Source organism: Lissotriton vulgaris, unplaced genomic scaffold, assembly GCF_964263255.1.
Source record: "Lissotriton vulgaris unplaced genomic scaffold, aLisVul1.2 SCAFFOLD_657, whole genome shotgun sequence".
Taxonomy (NCBI): Eukaryota; Metazoa; Chordata; class Amphibia; order Caudata; family Salamandridae; genus Lissotriton; species Lissotriton vulgaris.
This window is the reverse complement of record NW_028252532.1, coordinates 189,526-205,212: the sequence shown is the minus strand read 5'-3', so window position 1 is coordinate 205,212 and position 15,687 is coordinate 189,526.

Genomic DNA, 15,687 nt, shown 5'->3' with positions numbered 1-15,687 from the left:
TGTGTATTCACAAACACACACATATATGTATGTAAAAGTATATGTATGCATATACATATATATGTATGTGTATGTGTATGTGTATGTATATATATATATATATATATATATATATATATATATATATATATATATATATATATATATATATATATATATATATCTTATCTTATCTTATCTTAGGTGTCATTTGTAGAGCGCACTGACGCCGAAGCTTCCTGGCGCTAAGAGACAGAGTGAGTGAGGGAAAAGCAAAGTAGCGGGGGTCTTACAAAGGGGAGGGAAAAGGTGAGTTTTGAGTGCTTTCCTAAAGTTCAAAAGAGAGGATGAGGTTTTGTTGGAGAGAGGGAGGGGGTTCCAGAGTACAGGGGCTAGATAAGAGAAGCGGAGACCGCCGAATTTCTTAGTTTTGATTTTGGAGGTGGCAAGTAGTTGGGCCCAGCGGAGGTCACGCTGAGGACAGTAGGAATGGATGAGAGATGTTATAAATTCAGGGCTAGAACCGTGGAGGGTCTTGAAGGTGAGGCAAGCCACCTTGAAGGCAGCCCTTTGGGCTACAGGGAGCCAATGGAGGCTATGAAGCAAAGGTTTGGCAGATTGCCATCTGGGGATGTTGAAGATTAGACGGGCCGCTTGGTTCTGGACAACCTGGAGACGGTGAGTCAGGGATGATGGAAGGCCAAGGTAGATTGAATTAGAGAAATCAAGACGGGAGAGCACAAGTGAAATCACAACTTGGATGAGTGCAGCAGAGGGAAGTAGGTGGCGAACTTTTCGGATCTTCCGGAGCTGATACATGCAGGAGGATATTACAGCTCCCACCTGTGTTCTGAGAGAGAGCTCAGCATCGATGGTCACACCCAGGCTCTTTACCGTTTTTGCTGGAATTGGGGGGGGGCCTAACTCCGACGGCCAGAACTGTGGGCCCCAGTGAGCGTGACTGAGTCCCGGGAGGAGGAGCTCAGTCTTCCCGGGGTTTAGCTTCAGCTGGTTCTGGTTCATCCAACCTTGGATGTGAATCATAACTGCGTGAAAAGTGTTAATTGCGTGAGGTGAGTTGAGCGGGAGGATGATCTGCAAGCCGTCGGCGTAATTGAAGGTGACAATGCCCCATTTTTGAAGAGATTTGATCAGGGGCCGGAGGTATAAATTGAACAGGAGCGGCGAGAGGGAGGAGCCCTGGGGTACTCCACAATGCGTGGGTGCCTTAGTGGCGGTGTAAGGTCCCAGGCGAACCGCCTGTGTTCTCCTGGTGAGGAATGACTTGACTCAGTCAAGCGCAGCGCCCTGGATACCAACCTGCTCGACAGGGTGGAGGAGGATGTCGTGGTCCACCGTGTCAAACGCGGCCGAGAGGTCCAGGAGGACGAGGGCTTGGGGTGAGCCCGCGTCCGCGCTGCTCCTGAGTGTGTCCAAGACTGCCAGGATGACGTGCTCCGTGGAGTGGGCAGGTCTAAAGCCAGCTTGATTAGGCTCAAGAAGGTGGGATGATTCAATGAAATTAGACAGGCACCGAGTGACGTGTGCCTCCATCAATTTTGAGAAGTACGGGAGGAGGGAGATGGGGCGGTAGTTTGAGGGCTCCACGGGGTCGGCTCCAGGTTTTTTGAGGAGGGGCACTAAGATAGCCTCCTTAAAGGGAGTTGGGACGATGCCACTGCTGAGTGCTGAGTAATGAATATATATGCATGTGTATGTATATATATATATATATTCACTAAAAAAACCATAGGTTATAGACCATATATAGTTAGGGATTAGCATTTACAAAACCTTATTTTACTCACACAAAACCATTGAAATTCGCATATATAGTTAGTTGCACTAACTATATATATCGCGCACCCGCAATCCACTGCTGATGATGTCAGATATTACATCATTCATGACATGGTCAGTGACATCACTGATGACATCACTGATGACAACTCAAATGACATCACTGATGACAACATCCAGTGACTGTATGTTTCTGTAAAGTTAAAATACGTTTTACATATTGAATAATGAGTGGATGTATAAGTGTCTGGATGAAGGATTTAGTAGGTGCATGACTGACTGTATGAGTGAGTGATTAAATGTGTCTCACTGAGTGCATTGGTTAGTGACTAAACTGTCTTAATTTGTGCATCATTATGTCTGTTGTTCTGTAAACTGCTGCATGTGTTGATCAGTACCTATATGAGTAACTATATGGGTTATTGATTGGTTGCCCAAGTATTTGTATGGGAGACTGAGTGTGTGAGTGTGGGTGGCTGGGAGGTGTGTGACTCTGTTCATAGATGTGTGAACAGTTGATTCACTAGATATATGGGTTCAAAAGTGCATGTGGAATCAGCTGTATGGGCGGTTGACTGTGTGCATGAGTGTATTGGTGAGTGAAGGGATATCTCAGTGCTACATGTCAAAGTAAGAACATATGTAAAACACAGTGCATGTGAGAGTTGACATATATATATAACTGTGCATAAGAGCCAGTGAATGTGTGAGTGGCTGTATGGATCATTGTAAACTTGTATCAAGGATTGTATAAGAGAGTAAATATGTGTTAGTATATGTTTGAATAAGTAAGGTGTGTATAACTGTATAGTTGAGGAAATGGAGGTGTGATTGATTTTTTGCATGACTGACTAGGTGTGTGAGTAACTCCATGGATGAGTGACAGTCTGTGAGTGTCTGTTTACACTGATTGTATCTAAGGTTATATTAGAATCTGAAGAGGTTCATCGTATTATCACATGAATGATATCATCAGTGATGTGATGAGTAATGTCAAATGAGATGTCATCAGTGATGTCATTTGAAATGTCATCAGTGATGTCATCCGTGATGTCATTTGAGTTGTCATCAGTGATGTCATCAGTGATGTCACTGACCATGTCATGAATGATGTAATATGTGACATCATCAGCAGTGGAAAAAATTGGTTGGACCACTTCCATTTCCGTCATTGGCATATATTGGAATATACCAAGGGGATCACTGACAGAATTTCGACCTCAGAAATATCGACCTACAAGAATATCGAGTCAACAATATCGAGTGCAAAAATATCGACATCCTATCTACAATATGGTAAGTACAAAAATATCGAAAAAATAATATCGATGTAAAAAATATCGAGGTTAAAAATATAGTTTTTTTTTTTATATATATAAATGTAAAAGTAAGTATATAACACTAATACATAAAATATACATATTTAAAAGTATCTAATAATGTTTAAAATTAATAAATAATACATATATATTAATAATACATTAATTAAATATATACAGTAAAGATATAATATATATGTACTGAACAATAAGTATTAATAATTAATTTACTAATTTATAAATTAATTAAATATATTCTAATTTACTAATACATTTACAAACATAAAACAATAACATAAATAAAATGTAAGTAATATAAAAAATAAAATAAACATGTGATATTTTAACAATTAATTATATAAAACGTTGGATAGCGTAAGGGTAAAAATTACTATTCCTACTGCAGAGAGTGGAACAGTAGGGAAAGCGTTTGATAGCGTAGGGATAAAATTACTATTCCCACTCCAGAGAGTGCAACAATCGAGAAAACTGACCCTGAACCCAAAAAACACCCCTTTACCCACAAACTGAAAACTGACCCTGAACACTAAAAATACCCCTTTACCCAAAAACTGAAAACTGACCCTGAACCCTAAAAATACCCCTTTACCCAACAACTGAAAACTAACCCTGAACCCTAAAAATACCCCTTTACCCAAAAACTGAAAACTGACCCTGAACCCTAAAAATACCCCTTTACCCAAGAACTGAAAACTGACCCCGAACCCTAAAAATACCCCTTTACCCAAGAACTAAAAACTGACCCTGAACTCTAAAAATACCCCTTTACCCATGAACTGAAAACCGATCCTTAACCCTAAAAATACCCCTTTACCCAAGAACTGAAAACTGACCCTGAACCCTAAAAATACCCCTTTACCCATGAACTGAAAACTGACCCTGAACCCTAAAAATACCCCTTTACCCATGAACTGAAAACTGACCCTGAACCCTAAAATTACCCCTTTACCCAAAAACTGAAAACTGACCCTGAACCCTAAAAATACCCCTTTACCCAAAAACCCAAAAATGACCCTGAACCCTAAAAATACTCCTTAACCCAAAGTTAAATAATATTATTTAATTAGCAATTAATAATTAATTAACAATAACAATAAAGTAAATATATTAGCACATAAGCTGTAATTAATATAATTTAATAATTAATATAATTTCCCCCCAAATAATTAATTAACAGTAACTAAAAATTATATATATAAATAAATTACTCTAATTAATGTAATTAACTAATTAATATTATTTAATTACCAATTAATTACTAATTTAAAATATGTTCAAAATTATATTAATTAATTAACTAATTAATATTAATTATTTGCCAATTAATTAGTTATAAATATTTAAAAACATATTAATTAATTAATTAATATTAAATTACTCCCCACCCTATTCCCCTATAAACCCACATCCCGCTACAGAAAATATATATCAATTAATCAAATAATTATTTCCCAATTAATCAAAATAATTAGCAAATAATTATAATTAATTAATTAATCCTACTAATTATTAATCAACTTACCATAATTAAATTACTTCCCACCCTATTCCCCTATAAACCCACAACCCGCTCCGGTACTAAAACATCAAATTTCCTTATAAATTTATATATTATTATAGAAAATGTATACACATATAATAGTAATTATTTTAAATACTTAAATTAAACATATAACACATACATAATAAAAAACTATAAAATAATACAAATATCGATATTAGTGTCATCGAAATTATTAACATCGATATATATGCTATCGATATTACTAACTTCGATATTACTTACATCGATATTAAGTATATCGATATTACTTACCTTGGGTCGATATTCTGTCCTACGATATTCTTGCCTTCGATATTATGCTCCTTCGATATTTCAGACTCGATATTATGGTAGGTCGATATTTCCAACTCGATATTTTGACTGTCTATCATACCAAGGCAGTTTGGGGAAAAAGTGTCATCAATTGATGAAAGGTGTCCTTTAAAAGCATTTCCAGACCAACCCCAGTCATAGTCCCAAAATCAATTCCACCACAGTGCACTATTAAGAGGTTAGGGTTTGGCAGATGCATAAAAAAATTATATTACAAACATATAAAATATATTTTTCATTTAAAAGAATAATACATTTAACAGTTTTTGATATTTGCAATAAAAAAACATTGAAATTGACTGGAAAAACCATAGGTTATAGACCATATATAGTCAGGGATTAGCATTTACAAAACCTTATTTTACTCACACAAAACCATTGAAATTTGCATACATAGTTAGTTGCACTAACTATATATCGCGCACCGGCAATCCACTGCTGATGATGTCACATATTACATCATTCATGACATGGTCAGTGACATCACTGATGACATCACTGATGACAACTCAAATGACATCACTGATGACAACATCCAGTGACTGTATGTTTCTGTAAAGTTAAAATATGTTTTACATATTGAATAATGAGTGGATGTATAAGTGTCTTGATGAAGGATTTAGTAGGTGCATGACTGACTCTATGAGTGAGTGATTAAATGTGCCTCACTGAGTGAATGGGTTAGTAACTAAACTGTCTTAATTTGTGCATCATTATGTCTGTTGTTCTGTAAACTGCTGCATGTGTTGATCAGTAGCTATATGAGTAACTATATGGGTTATTGATTGGTTGCCCAAGTATTTGTATGGGAGACTGAGTGTGTGAGTGTGGGTGGCTGGGAGGTGTGTGACTCTGTGCATAGATGTGTGAACAGTTGATTCACTAGATATATGGGTTCAAAAGTGCATGTGGAATCAGCTGTATGGGCGGTTGACTGTGTGCATGAGTGTATTGGTGAGTGAATGGATATCTCAGTGCTACATGTCAAAGTAAGAACATATGTAAAACACAGTACATGTGAGAGTTGAGATATATAAATAACTGTGCATAAGAGCCAGTGAATGTGTGAGTGGCTGTATGGATCATTGTAAACTTGTATCAGGCATTGTATAAGAGAGTAAATATGTGTTAGTATATGTTTGAATAAGTAAGGTGTGTATAACTGTATAGTTGAGGAAATGGAGGTGTGAATGATTTTTTGCATGACTGACTAGGTGTGTGAGTAACTCCATGGATGAGTGACAGTCTGTGAGTGTCTGTTTACACTGATTGTATCTAAGGTTATATTAGAATCTGAAGAGGTTCATCGTATTATCACATGAATGATATCATCAGTGATGTGATGAGTAATGTCAAATGAGATGTCATCAGTGATGTCATCAGTGATGTCATTTGAGTTGTCATCAGTGATGTCATCAGTGATGTCACTGACCATGTCATGAATGATGTAATATGTGACATCATCAGCAGTGGATTGCAGGTGCGCGATATATAGTTAGTGCATCTAACTATATATGCGAATTTCAATGGTTTTGTGTGAGTAAAATAAGGTTTTGTAAATGCTAATCCCTAACTATATATGGTCTATAACCTTTGGTTTTTTCAGTGAATTTTCAAGGTTTTGTAAATGCTAATTCCTAACTATATATGGTCTATAACCTATGGTCTTTTCAGTGAATTTCAATGTTTTTTTTATTGCAAATATCAAAACTATTAAATGTATTATTCTTTTAAATGAAAAATATATTTTATATGTTTGTAATATAATTTTTTTATGCATCTGCCAAACCCTACCCTCTTAATAGTGCACTATGGTGGAATTGATTTTGGGACTATGACTAGGGTTGGTCTGGAAATGCTTTTAAAGGACACCTTTCATCAATTGATGACACTTTTTCCCCAAACTGCCTTGGTATATTCCAATATATGCCAATGACAGAAATGGAAGTGGTCCAACCAATTTTTTCCACAATTTGAGAAAGCACGGAAACATGTGAATAAATCTGTTTCTGCTTACATGAGAGAATTTACAATGGGTTTAATATACAACAATAACTTGCGTTACAACATGCAAGACATCTACAGAGGAGATGGTGTGCACTTCTCCGATGAGGGGAATAGAATATTCCTCCTGAATTTAAAACTGTGCATTGGAACCTACTTGTAAGTACCTTAATTAGCCACAGAACCCAATAGCTCTTTTCATTGCTTCCCTACCTCTAATCATTAAAAAGGTTTATCTTTTTTTTTTTTTCACCAAAGTACGCTCCCCGGTTTGGTTACCGGTGCGCGTATTGGGGGCTCCGCCTGCGAAATTTTTCAAATTTAATTTTTTTATTTTTGCATATATCAGCGTCCTAAGCCCCCCTCATAAAACCTAGAGGGTCACAAAGTGTCTACCGTGCCCCCTTCTACCAATTCCGAACATTGTTTGTCCTCCATCTTGTGTCTCAATTCTACCGATACACAAAATGAAGGACTACCGTAATGCTGCCAGTTCGCGTACCGGGGCGTGCACCGGTGAGAGCTCGCTAAAAAAAGGTGGGAAAGTAATTTACAGAAAAACCACTGGAGACACTTTCATCAAATATAGAATAGGCCCTACTACATAGCAGTCCCTACCATTTACCCAAATTTGATGGAATTCCATTGAGAAAATTATGCTGTAGGCCTGACTAAATATCCTGAGGTAAATTACCTAACAAAAACACTTATGAAGCGTTAGAATTGACAACCAATTAAAATGATACTTTCATTATCTTCTAATATTTCATGACATTTGATTGGTTATGTACCTGAATATATATAAAGAAAGAGAGAGAAACACAGCCATTTTGACTACTACTTCCTGAAGTACATTTCAAGTGCATTTCAACTGAGAACTTAAACTTCTTTTTGAAAGGTAAGATGTTATTTTAAAAACGGAAGTATGTTGTGCACTTTAAGTTAATTAGGAAAACATTTTCTGATAGTTATATACTATCCCTCTGTAATAGTTATAGAATAAGATATACTTCTCTGTTATAGTTATGGATGGAGTTAGGCTTGTCTTGTATAATTATGAATTCACTTAGGCTTTATCACATACACTTTTTTATATTTCTACTTCCAGTCTGATACCATACACTGCCCAACGATAAAATCACTGTTAAAAAAACCAAACTACCTGTCTGAACTTAAACCCAACAGTGCCCTATCTCTACTGATATATATTTTTTAAATTCAAATTACAGCACAAAAATGGAAGGAGAGCAAAAAAATACCATCAAAATTGTTCTGGAAAGCAACAAAGATACAGATATTGAACACAATGAATCTGAATTCTTTGATGAATCACGGGACTATGAACTTCTTCAATGTGTAGAATCAGTACATTTCCTGATTGAAAATGAGGACATTTCTGACAATCAAATATTAGAAGTTCTTTTAAATTTTGAAAACGAATCTGAGAAATAAATTTATATTTCATAATTCAAAAATTGTTTGAGACATTATTCATTTTTATATGTATTTTTTAAACTAGTACCAAATTGATTATAATGTAAAGTCAGACTTTAAATATACTGTGCAACTTTTTTGTGTAACATAGTAAGTTTGCACATAGTTACTTCCTTTCTCCCACTATTTTATCTCCAATGTGTATTTAACATCTCTTTTTTTATTTCCTGCCTCCATATTCTTTCTGCTTTCCTCACATACTATGCTATGAATTCCATATACCACAATAACTTCCGAAACAACATGCAAGATATCTACAAAGGAAACAGTGTATTTTTATTTTTAGACTATACATTGGTACCTACATGTTGGTACTTAAATAAAAAAAATAAAAAAAAATACAACAAAAAGAACAATCAATGTACATACATTATTTGAACATTCTTTCATTCTATTTTCCCTATATTACGCTCCCCGGACCGCTTCCCGGTGCGCGTACCGTGCGCTCCCCCTGCAAAAAAACGATAAAAAAAATATTTTAAAGCCCCCTCATCAAACCTAGGGGGTCAGGGAGGATGTACTCTGCCCCCTTATGCTCATTTCCGCCTTTGTTTTTGCCACATCTTGTGTCTCGATCCTACCGAGACACAAGATGGCGGCCGCTCCGGACTGTTTAGAATGTTGACAGTCACCGGGGAGCCAATCCGCTTCTCCACGCGAAGTTCCGTTACGCGTCAGGTACGCGAACCGGGGCGATAACCGGGACGCGGTCACAGATATCTGTTTTTTAAAACGTTAATTTCTCAAAATCCACTGGAGCACATATTTTAAGACATAGCAAAGGCATGTCGGGCAAACCATATCTGCAATTTTGCCAAGTTTCGTGTAAATCCATTCAGCCGTTCGAGCTAAAAGTGATTCCAACCGCCCTATGTAAAAATTAATGGGAAAAACGCGTTTTGGGCCCCCCCTTTTTTCTCAGCCCCCCCTTGACAAAACCCCCCCAAATTTTCAGGGGCTGCTCAGAAACAAAATGTGCCATTTTCCTGAAAATACCAGCCAATTCCGTCCACAAACGCTAAAGTTATTCGACATAGAATTTTCAGAAATCCCATAGGAAAAAAATCCTAACAATATATACCTACTGGCGACCGCCAGTAGGTAATATATATACATATATATGTATGTGTATGTATATATATATATATATATATATATATATATATATGTATATATATATATATATATATATATATATATACATATATATATATATATATATATATTCCACCGCTTGGCTCACTTTCCCTTCGCTAGGCGCTCCTTGATTCTCGGTCGCGTTTCTCCTGCGGTTGAGCCAACCGCTGCAAATTATCACAAGATCTCCCCGGTCCCGGGGAGGAATGGAGTCGCTGAAAGACGGCACTGACACGCTTCTTTCAATAAAGATGATTTATTTCATCAATCCATGTGGGGGATTTAGCAACAAAAAGAAACCAACGCGTTTCGACAGCGTCCGCTGTCTTGATCACGGTCATGATCATGGATTGATGAAATAAATCATCTTTATTGAAAGAAGCGTGTCAGTGCCGTCTTTCAGCGACTCCATTCCTCCCCGGGACCGGGGAGATCTTGTGATAATATATATATATATATATATATTCACTGAAAAAACCATAGGTTATAGACCATATATAGTTAGGGATTAGCATTTAAAAAACCTTATTTTATTTGCACAAAACCATTGAAATTCCATATATAGTTAGTTGCACTAACTATATATCGCGGACCCGCAATCCACTGCTAATGATGTCACATATTACATCATTCATGACATGGTCAGTGACATCACTGATGACATCACTGATGAGATCTCAAATGACATCACTGATGACATCACTGATGACATCACTGATGACAACACCCAGTGACTGTATGTTTCTGTAAAGTTAAAATATGTCTTACATATTGAAGAATGGGTGGATGTATAAGTGTCTGGATGAAGGATTTAGTAGGTGCATGACTGACTGTATGAGAGAATGATTAAATGTGTCTCACTGAGTGTATGGGTTAGTGATTAAAGTGTCTTAATTTGGCAATCATTATTTATGTTGTTCTGTAAACTGCTGCATGTTTAAATCAGTAGCTATATCAGTAACTATATGGGTTATTGAATGGTTGCCCAAGTATTTGTATGGGAGACTGAGTATGTGTGTGGGTGGCTGGGAGGTGTATAACTCTGTGCATAGATGTGTGAGCAGTTGATTCCCTAGGTGTATGGGTTCAAAAGTGCATGTAGAAACAGCTGTATGGACAGTTGACTGTGTGCATGAGTATATTGGTGAGTGAATGGATATCTCAGTGCTACATGTCAAAGTAAGTACATATGTAAAACACACTCCATGTGAGAGTTGACATATATAAATAACTGAACATAAGAGCCAGTGAATGTGTGAGTGGCTGTATGAATCATTGTGAACTTGTATCAAGGATTGTATAAGAGAGTAAATATGTGTTACTATATGTTTGAATAAGTAAGGTGTGTATAACTGTATAGTTGAGGAAATGGAGATGTGATTGATTCTTTGCATGACTGACTAGGTGTGTGAGTAACTCAATGGATGTGTGACAGTCTGTGAGTGCCTGTTTACACTGAGTGTATCTAAGGTTATATTAGAGTCTGAAGATGTATTATCACATAAATGATATCATCAGTGATGTAATCAGTAATGTCAAATGAGATGTCAGTGATGTCATCAGTGATGTCATTTGAGATGTCATCAGTGATGTCATCAGTGATGTCATTTGAGATGTCATCAGTGATGTCATCAGTGATGTCACTGACCATGTCATGAATGATGTAATATGTGACATCATTAGCAGTGGATTGCGGGTCCGCAATATATAGTTAGTGCAACTAACTATATATGGAATTTCAATGGTTTTGTGCAAATAAAATAAGGTTTTTTAAATGCTAATCCCTAACTATATATGGTCTATAACCTATGGTTTTTTCAGTGAATTTTCAAGGTTTTGTAAATGCAAATTCCTAACTATATATGGTCTATAACCTATGGTTTTTTCTGTTTATTTCATTGGTTTTTTAAAAGCTAATATCTATAGCTGTAAAATATATTCTTTATTAAGTGGCGTATCACGTAGCCTGTGAGACGCCTCATGATGCATCGCATAACCGTGACGTATCGTCTCTGGAGCGCAAACCAAACCCAAAACGTAAGCGCGCCAGAACACGCTTAAAGATATATATATATTTTTTTAACCTTAATTAGACAAAATCCACACGTGCACATATCACAAACGTTCAAAAAACACAATATGTCGGACTCCCGTTATGCTGCCGGTTAGCTGCCCGGTTAACGTACCAGGAAGCACCTTTACTGCGAAAAATCGCAATTTTTTTTTTCTTTTGCCCCGCAGGGAACTTTAATAGCCCCCTCATCAATCCTAGGGGTTCAGGAAGGGTCTGCCTTACCCCTTTCATTCATTTACACCTTTTTTTTTTCCACCTCTTGTCTCTCGATCCCACAGAGAGACAAGATGGCGGCCGCTCCAGACTGTTTACAATGATAACAGCCAATCAGCTTCTCCTCAGACTCCCGTTACACTGCCGGTTAGCTTCCCGGTTAGCTGCCCGGTTAGCTGCCCGGTTCGCGTACCAAGACGCATCTCTACGGCGAAAAAATCGAATTTTTTTCTTTTTTTTTTTGGGCCCCGCGTGGCTCTATAATATCCCCCTCATCAATCCTAGGGGGTCAGAAGGGGTCTACCTTGCCCCCTTTCCTTCATTTCTCCCTTTGTTTTAGCCTCCTCTTGTCTCTCGATCCTACCGAGAGACAAGATGGCGGCCGCTCCGGACTGTTTAGAATGTTGATAGACACCGGAGAGCCAATCAGCTTCGCTTCGCAAAGTTCCGATACGCGAAAAGTTCACGAACCGGAGCGCTACCCGGAGCGCTGTTACAGATATATATCTTGTTTTAAACGTTAATTTCTCAAAATCCACTGAAGCACATATATTGAGACCTAGCAAAGGCACATCGGGCTAACAGTCCCTACAATTTTGCCAAGTTTCGTGGAAATCCATTCAGCCGTTCGGGCTAAAAGTGAGGCCAACCGCCCTATGGAAATTAACATGGGAAAAACGCGTTTTGGGACCCCCCTTTTTTCTCGGCCCCCCCTTGACGAACCCCCACCAAATTTTCAGGGGCTGCTCAGAAACAAAATGTGCCATTTTCCTAAAAATTTCAGCCAATTCCGTCCACAAACGCCAAAGTTATTAGGCATAGAATTTTCAAAAGTTCCATAGAGAAAAAATCCTAACTATATATACCTACTGGCTATCGCCAGTAGGTAATATATATATATATATATATATGAAAACAGCAGACTCCCAACTGCTATGGTCGCAGTTTTTAGCGAGCGCAGACCTCGAAACAAACTCCTCAATCTTCAACAGGCAATAGATGAGCCAGACACCAACGCTGTTAGTTGAAGCAGTGCATTTTAATTAGCAGTGGAAAGTGCAGAGCAAGTGCCCTCCATGACGCGTTTCGCCCCGCGGACGGGGCTTGGTCACATGACGCGCCAGGAGTAGGCGGTGGGTTAAATAAAATTAAAAGCCCAAACACCTAAAGAAACAGGTTGTAAGGGTAAAATAACAACAACAATTGGCAATACAATATATGAGATGATCGATACATAAACAAACAATTCCCAAAATTAATGAAAAGTTTGCAACAAAATTAGAGCATAGTGCTCATAGGCGATCAGGGATAATATAGCATATCTACTTTAAGAAAAATAACAAAAATTCATGGTAGAAACGGAATCACTGAAATAATGTGCAAGTGCAATAAGTGAAATATTTTTCTTAAAAGATATGTAAATGCATCATGTCCCTCACCATCATCAATAGAACATCACAGGTTGCCAATATATACAAGTCAACTAATTTAGACCAAAAGAAATTCTTTAGGATGTTATATATATGGAGAAACAAACGGCGGCAAAGACTTCCATTCATGGAAGTTTGACACAAACACACTTCAGATTTCATGGCTATACTAAGCCCAGCTGTTATTTCATTTTATGAATATCTGAAAAAACTAAAAAAGACTGCAAAAAACTCTCCCTCTTCAAAGATAACAAAAAATACACATTTTTTGATATGCATCAAGGAAAACATACTGAAATTATAAATAATGGTGCAATTCATCAAAAGCATTCAATCCGTTAGGGGATCTGGTATCGAGCAGGGCGATGAAATAAGCCTCTCTTTGACGAAGAAGTCTCTCTCGATCACCCCCCCTAACAGGATTAGCCACTGAGCATAACAAGGTATATGTGAGGTCTTTCAATTTCTTGTCATGCACAGATTTAAAATGGCGAGCAACCGGGTGATTCATGTCCGAATTTACTATTGCCCGGATGTGTTGCAAGATGCGTTGATTTGCTTGCAACTTTGTACTCCCTATATATGATAATGAACATGTGCAGGTCAATTTGTATACAACAAAGTCGCTGCGACATGTCAGGTGTTCCCTGATTGGTATAGGCCGATTGCTGAATGCAGATGTATATTCCGTGCCGTTGACTGCAAATGTGCAGGCACGGCATGAGGTGCATCTGAAGAAACCAGATTTATGAAGCCAGGTTGTTTTCAATTGGTTTTCTGGTTGTGCACGGTCAAGGGAATCTTTCATTGAGGGAGCCCTCCTGAAAGTTATTGCAGGAGATTTAGGCAAAAAAGGAGCAAGAATCACATCAGTTAAAACAATTGGCCATTCAGATCTAATAATCTGGCTGAGCTTGGAACTTTGAGCACAAAAAGTAGTAATAAATCTAGCAGTTGTAGATTTGTTAACATCAATATCAACTGTTGTCTTAGGGGTCAGCAGTGATTCTCGTGTGCGTGTAGACACTGAATTAAAGGCCTTATCTAAAACTAATACCCACAAAACACCTGCTGCTGGTAGAAACAAGGGACAGGCCACTCTAAAGTGCTGTAGCATTAATTCAGATCTTTAATAGACAGAAGCAGCATGACGCGTTTCGCCTCTCTCTAGGCTTAATCGTATGCACAGTTACTTTGGATGGGTTCGCTAGCTTATTTAAACGTAACTCCAAACATTGAAGAAGGACTGATGTCCACTAGTTTAATTCAAGGCGGCAGTGAGTGTTTAACATGAATGTACAAAGTTTATTTTTCCATGCAGTGGCAGTAAGTACTTATTTGTTTATGTAGGGAATAAAAACACCCTCGAAAATATAAGTATTTTCTTAATAGCTGTGTCCTACCTCTGCACATTTTCCTCAATTGTAGTGCTCAAACCACAATCTCCAGAATGCATCATCACTGCCTTCTTTCAAACTACTTGGTCCTTCAATGCAGTTCTTGGCAAAATTCCAACCTTGTTTTCACCGCAATATATATATATATATTGTTAATGTACTGTAACAATTCTCATGAAGAGACATTCCTATAATGTATTTTAATATTGATATCTTCCTAATATTTATTTATAAGACTTTGAGATAATTTGAATTAGATCAGTGTAAAAAATTGAATCTTATGATGTATTGCACTTTAAGAGTTGCACTACATATTGATTGATGTTCTTTCTCTCTTTAAACCGCAACATAAATCATACAACACCTTTTTTAGCCAAAGAAAATGGCGTTCATATAGAGAATCAAAGTTTGAAGTTTGTTGAAAGACAGTTGTTATTATGTTATTATGTATTACTTATCAACAACATAGGATCAATATGAGGCATGATAAAATCCGGGATAAGCCATAGGAATATAAAGATAGATATGCAACAGCAAGGCTCACGAAAGATACACATGCTGCTGTCGGTCTTTATTTCTTCCAGTGTATCTCACAGTAAATCAGGATATCCTGATTTGAGAGATTCTTCTTTTAGCGCCTTTATCTCAAACCTCCCTACAATAAAATATATTCACAAAAAAACTTACAATAGAATGTGAAATGAATTGATGAAGTATGCACAAGTTACTTTTGTCTGTGACTATATGGTTGATAAAAGGACAGATTATGGGCAAAGCTTGAATCATTGTCTAAATTCTAAGTAGAGGTGATAGGTAATTCTGGCAATGGGACTTTAAATAGACACTCTGTAGGATATCACTCTATGGCCAGTAAAAGGCTCTGAATACGAAGGTCTGAGGACTTGTGTTTATTTGTTAGCCTGATGCACTTAGGCTGAAAAAG